This window comes from Perca fluviatilis, chromosome 7, assembly GCF_010015445.1.
Source record: "Perca fluviatilis chromosome 7, GENO_Pfluv_1.0, whole genome shotgun sequence".
NCBI classification, from domain to species: domain Eukaryota; kingdom Metazoa; phylum Chordata; class Actinopteri; order Perciformes; family Percidae; genus Perca; species Perca fluviatilis.
This window is the reverse complement of record NC_053118.1, coordinates 771,092-778,116: the sequence shown is the minus strand read 5'-3', so window position 1 is coordinate 778,116 and position 7,025 is coordinate 771,092. Positions and strand designations below refer to the sequence as shown.

The following is a 7,025-nucleotide window of genomic DNA, read 5'->3' as shown; positions in this document are numbered from 1 at the left end:
TGCTGGAGTGTCACAACTTCAATTTCAGTCCAGACACCCTGCACATGACCTGTTTCTCAAGTCCTGGTTCAACAGTTCAATCAATTTAAAAAATATTGTCATTTCCAGGACCTGAGACCAATCTGTCGCTGAAATGTATGGTTCCGCCGGCTGAGCACTGACAAATAAACACCACTCAGCATCACAGACCCAGACCAAAATAGGCTAAGACAGACCCTCCTCCCTGCTCTTCTAACAGTTAGTCACCTTCCCAGTGGAAAGAATAACAGGCTGTGGGTGAGGTCCAGTTGGTGTAGGTGGCTTGAGGAGGGCTCAGCAGCAGGATGACTATAGAGCCCCAACACCACCTCTTCACATCTGTAGACAGAATAGAAAGAGAATAAGGAGAAAGTGGGAGGACAAGAAGAAGAGGTAGACAGAGGTCAAGACGAACTGACCATTAGTGAAATACATGTAAGCTGAATGTCTTAAACTGCTCATATTATGATTTTTGTCTTTTCGCCTTTCCTTTATTGTGTTATATATCTCTTTTGTGCATGTTATAGGTTTACAAAGTGAAAAAGCCCAAAGGGACTTACCATCTCCAACAGAAAACACTGTTCACAAACTGCTCCAAACAGCTCTATTGTAGTCCAGCCTTTACTTCAGAGACAAACGTGGTCACTTTGGAACACACGTTATAATGCTCGCCTAGCTGCTAGCGTGGCACGCTCTCATACTCTGCTTCTGACTGGCTAGTAGTCCTTACCTAGGTACTGCGCATGTGCAACTGACAACAGAGATCTTACAGCAGTGTGACGCCTCACTCTGTAGCTAAAACAGAGAGCTCAACACACAGGGTGAAAAGAGGAGCTGCAGCTATGTGCAGTACAACAAAAAATATGATGTAAAACTATTCTGGTACAACCTCTAAATATAATTATGAACCTGAAAATGAGCATATTATGATCACTTTAAAAAAGTGAGCAGAAAAACTAACATTTCGTTTTTTTCCGTCAACATTAAACTCACATTTGGTACATAAAATACATGTTACATGATGTTGAACTTGAACTCCATGGCTGCTCCCTGTGGCCCAGTAGTAGCCTCTAACTCTGGCTCAGACACCTCTGAAGAATGTCACCCATGTGGGAGGGTGGGTGAGGGTGGAGGGGCTGGGCCTGGATGGATGGATGGCTGAGCAACAGAGACTGAAATAGCAGAGGCATTTAAACAAGTTAACTAATCAGCGCTCATTATAGACGATGTCTAGCCAGAACACAAACAGAGGCTCAACGAAGGTTTAGGGTGAGCTGACACTCTGCGACAACTGAGCGACTGAGGTTGTTAGCTGGGCAGGCACGAGCCGGGCTCAAGCTTCACCCTGTAAAACGTTAAATGGTGGCTATTAAAAATATTGTATGATGTTGAATGATTTAAGTGCTTGCTCCATGCCATTACAAGTAAAGTTGGCTCCCCTAAAGTGTAATTGTACAACATACAACTACTAAACTGAAAAATCTGTATCTGAATTCCACTCTAAATCCACCCGAAAATGAGAATCAGTATAATGTTCCTATAGGATGTGCCTCTGAATAAATGTTTTTTTGTATGTCCTTCAAGTATTAATTTAGAGTTACTTCAGAAAATATATAATTTTCAACATATTTGGGTTTTCAGCGATGACCAAATTTGCATTAAATGAAAATACATTTCATGCATATATTTAATGCATCACTTTTTAGGGATGGCAAAATCGGTCTATAAGTATATTGGTCAGTCCACCACTTCTGTCTAAACTGAAATATCTCAACAGCTAGTGCAATTAAATTTTGTACAGACATAGAGAATAAAGTTTTCTGACTTTGGTCATCCCATACTTTACCTCTAGTGCCACCAATATCACCATGGAATTTGGTATAGATATTTATGGTGCCCAGTGGATGAATCCTAATGACTTTGGTAGTCCCCTGTGTTTTACTCTTGCACCACCATGAGGTTCACACCTGTGGTTTGGAGTCTCAACAACTACTTAATGGATTGCCATTAAATCTGATACAGACATTCTGACTTTTCATCTAGCATCAGCAGTAGGTCACTTGTTTTATTTGTGCAATACTTTGGTTTATGATCAAATATCTGCAAAACTAATAGCATTCCCATCATCCTCAGCTGTACTTTGTGTTTAGGGCTAGTTAGATATTGTTAGCATGCTAACATGCTAAACTAAGGTTGTGAACCAAGACGCCCCAACTCAACTCAAGTAATTTCCTTTATCTGTGTCACGTGGGTTTCTCCACAGCCACGCCTCTTTAGGAGATCAGCGCCAGGTCCTGAGTGTATTGATTCCAATGGGAAAAGTTAACGTTAACACAGATTATGATCAATTCTTTAGCCCCATAGTCACCAAAGTAAATATTGGACCCATTTTTCACAAGCCACATATCTCCCAAATCAGGAGAAAATTAACTTTGTTCAAGACCTGTTTGTGAACGCCGTAAGAAAGCTCATTTTCATGAATATTGCATTTACCTGTGTAAATATCTAATGGTAGCAAAAGAAAATATTAATAAATTATGCAAATATAACTTTTCCTCAATCCACACCACGTTAACTACACTTTCAAACGAGGCCTCGCCCATTTAGGAGACAAGAAGTGTGTACCGTTTAATACCATTGGCGCAGCTTGTAATGCGCTTTATAGAGAATCTTTGTTATTACCTGCTAAACATAAACATATTAGCATTGCCATTATGAGCATGTTAGCATGCTGACTTTAGCCTTTACAGTAGCTCCAAGGGCCGCAGTGTCAATCCTTACAGAGTTGCTAGCATAGCTAGTAGTAGGGCATTAACGAATAGCGTAGTTTAGTAGTCATCAACTAGGCTACTCCCCAAAAGTCAACCAAGGATATATTACATATATTTATCTCACCAATAAACATCAATGTCCCCTGATTTCATGAAGTTTATGAATGTTATTCGTTTAATGAAAAAGAAAATGTCCGCTCCGCTCCACTCCGCTGCTTTACCACTTTGCACTGCAGAACAACTATGACTTGTTTACCCACACCGCCCCCTACTGCATATCTGATTAAATTACATGCATATCTGATACATTGCCACTACTTCATTACTGCATCATGTGTAAAGAGCAGATGAATGAATATTCGACAATAAAGCGCCAATTGCTGAATATTTGAATGATCGACTATTCTGTGAAACCCCTAGCAGTAGTAATGTTCTGTCGCACTTACTGCACCATGACCACATATACTAACTGCCAGGGCCGTAGTCAAGTCAAGTCCACCTTTGTCGAGTCCAAGACAAGTCCAAGACCAGGACTAGTCAAGTCCAAGTCCAGACCGAGTCCAAATGAGAGCCAGTCAATACTGAGACAGAAAAAAATGAATCCTATTCAAGAACACTCACTTACCTGTAGACAGTATATGACAGACAGTATATGTTCTATTTTCAAAAAGCAAGTGCAGAGTAACACACTATAGGATCATATTAGGCCATATTATTTACTTTAAATATAAAATGGAAATGTTTCCATTCTTGAACTTATTACGTGTCCTGAAGAATTCAGTACAAAGTGCTCGCTGACATTGTGTCTGCGGCCAAACTACTAATGATTGATACCTGATGATTGAGGTATATGATGCAGCCAGGCATACACCAGGCAACCAATCTCGATGCCTGTTCTAGATACTAGATTTTGAATTAAACTAATACCTGTTTTCTGAACGTGCGCGCTTCATCTATGGTTTTGTTTTGAAGGAGGAAGTTACTTTAGAACAAAAGCATAGATCAACTAGAATATTTGTCGAGTCCAATGGCTGAGTCAGAGACAAGTCTGAGTCCAAATACCAAAGAGTCCAAGACAAGTCCAAGACAACAAAAAAGCATCTCGAGGCCATACTCGAGTCCGAGTCCGGACAGACCTGCCAACTGCCAGTAAAAAAAAGGAACACGTCACATATTAAGGTGCCTAAAGATAAGTCTGGAAGACATGTATTGAATCAAACGTGAGGTTAAACTGTGGCTGTAAATTATCATCTGCTTTTAAAAGAAAACGTTACAATTAATAACAAAAGTGCCATATATGATTACACATTTTTTTTACACAATCAGTTCTAAAAACTGAATGTGTTGTTAATACAGTAAGTAAGACAGTGGGGAAGTCAGTGAGCTCTGCTTCTAATACCCTTTGAGCCTCACAGCACTCTTCTCCTTATCTCAAAAGATAATAAGAGATTTCCAAACAAGGTTGGTAGCTGGCTATTCCCTCTGATAGATAACAATATATGTAATACCTTCATTATGTAGCCATCTGCGCCTTCCAGAAGATGGTGAATGGCACCAACAAACAATTTACCTTAGTGCTGGGCAGTCACCGTGGGTGTCGGTGATGGCTCAGGTAGAGATGGGAGAAGGAGAAGGAGACCATACAACAGCAGTGCATATTTACCGAGATCTATAAAGTAAACAAAAGAGCATAAGACTCATTTTGAAAGCACAGTTTATATAAAAGATTGATTTTGGAATAGTAAATGACCGATGGATGTTAAAGTGTACAGCAAAAAGGAAAAACACCGCCTTTGGTACAACAGTCACTGACATGCAAAGGATTAGGAAGCGACTTTTTATTGATACAACAACCTGTCCTTATCGCACCACAATCAATATTATAGCTTCAGCTACATCCCAGAGTAGTTGAACAGGTGCACTTTATATTCTGAACCCTTTTTGTCCACCACTCACTTTGTCTGCAGGCCTCATTGCTCTAATGGACCTGTTAGCTGTTCTGTCATCAGCATCGGACCATCAGCCACAGAGGACACATACTAGATGGTGACTATGATATGTTGTGGTCAACTTATTGATGTGGAAGCCAGATAGCAGCCTTATCATTATCTTATCACAGGCATCTGCTCGCAAAGAGGACGTGCTGCCCTGCTCTGCTGACAATCAGCTCATTTTTATGCTCCCAACCAGTGCCTTTGATTGGTCAAAATGACGGCCATTATACCATAAGCTGATCAGGCCACCGTCCAATCATCTGAGGGAAAATGCATATATCCATCTCTCTCTCTCACACACACACACACACACACACACACACACACACACACACACACACACACAGATAACAATAACACAAATACATATCCACTACCCACGTGCACATGTGCATGTAGACAAGCAGATGTCTACATGAGTATAGGAATAGTCAACAGTCTGCAGACAGTGGAGGTAAATGGATGGCTCCAGTCTGGAAGAGAAGCTGTTTGGACGTTATAAACTCCATCAACATAAAAGTATACACATAGAGCAATTCTCTAGAAGGTAGCAGACATACATCATATGTCTATATTGACACAGCGCAATAACTGAAAGATGTGTTTCTTTAAGTACAGGCAATTTTTGTGGATTCGTATGTAACAAGATGCTATATAATTTTTATTAAGCTGCATTGAGAACGTTTGGGTTAGGGATAGATTACCAAGAATGTATTTCCAATATGGAATCCAGCATATATATTATATATATATACTAATACAGCAAAATCAACATAATTTTCTCATAATTCTTCTCAAAATCCTTGTTTCTAACTGGTTAAGAATTACCTCAAAGAATGCCACAAAATAATGTATTAAAGAAATATGAAAAGAAATAATGGTGGGCGGCAGGCGGTAGAGCGGTCGTCTACCAGTGGGAAGAATGGTGGTTCGATCTCGGGTCCTGCAGTCCCATGTCCAAGTGTCCTTGGGCAAGACATTGAACCCTCAAAGTGCTCCTGATGCTGCGCCATCGGTGTGTGAATGTTTGTGAATGATTATCTGATGAGCAGGCACCGTGGCAGCCTCAGCCACCAGTTTATGAATGTGTGTGAATGGCGAATGGTCCAGTACTATGTAAAAGCGCTTTGAGTAGTCGTTGAAAACTGTTGCTGTGAAATGCTGCTATATAAATGCAGTCCATTAGTCCATTTAAGTGAATGAAGTGTTGTGCTGTATGTGCTTCTTGCAGTGGCGGTATTTTACACCTGGGCCTTCAGTACTATCCTACAGCAGTTAAACCACCTTTGAATAACCTCACCATGACACTAGGACATTATTGTGTGGAATAAAGTGATTTAATTCAAGGCTCAACAACTGGAGAGTATTAATACACTATTGCAGAGACATGAATACACGGTGACTGAAGCCATCACTTTCACTCAGTATGGCAGGATGCTGCATCACATACTATAGTCCAAATTAATGTAATTATCAAAGAAACAATCTCAGAGCTAACCAGGCAAAGAGTTTTCATCAGACTCACATTAGGTCCAGTTGATTAAGTCTACTGCTAACTTGTAACACTAATAACATTACCATCGCCAAAATACCCCACGAATCAATACTTCACAGTTAACTGTCAAGCCACAAGTGTTTAATTCGTTAACGATCATACGAGACGAGACAACACTGCCGTGATATCAACAATATCGTTGGCGAAAAAAGACAACACTTAAATGTTCTCCATGGAGCAGTTGTCACTGGGCTTTCAGAAGGTCCCCCACCGACCCTGCCTGTCTTCCTCCTTGCCTCTTCCTCTCTCTCTATGCTTCTGGTGGTTGATGGTTGATATGTGCTGATTTGTTCTCATAACGGGCCAGGTGTGGAGCACACTGCCACGAGTCCATGACGTATGTAGACTGATGTAGACGTAGCCTACACTGTAAGTCAGTAATAGGCTATTCGGTGGAGTTGCATATTAAGTGGTTTGGGGTAGACTGGGTAAACCCAGCCCGATCTGCCGGTGATTTGATTTCCCCCTGCAGCTCAGGCTGGAAACCTGTACGTTTATCTATGCTGCTTCCGTTACAAATTTTCGGGGACCAATCACAAACTGGCTTATGATGCCGCTGTCTGATTGGTTGAAAGACTATCCAATTGCGTACAGAGTCATTTGAACTATGCCAGTTGATCACGCCTCTTGTGCAGTAGGAAATACAGAGTAGACTCCCCAGACTAATGTTCAATCTCAAAAGATTGA

The 7,025-nt window shown here is 40.8% G+C and overlaps 1 long non-coding RNA gene across 1 annotated transcript; it reads right to left on the bottom strand.

Annotated features, from left to right (window-relative positions):
- Positions 1 to 200: 200 nt before the first annotated feature.
- Positions 201 to 4,453, bottom strand: LOC120562683. Its single transcript, XR_005639807.1, has 3 exons — positions 4,360 to 4,453; positions 1,012 to 1,190; positions 201 to 357 (listed from the first exon to the last, which is right to left on the bottom strand). It is a non-coding gene; the product is annotated as an uncharacterized LOC120562683 (long non-coding RNA).
- Positions 4,454 to 7,025: the final 2,572 nt, after the last annotated feature.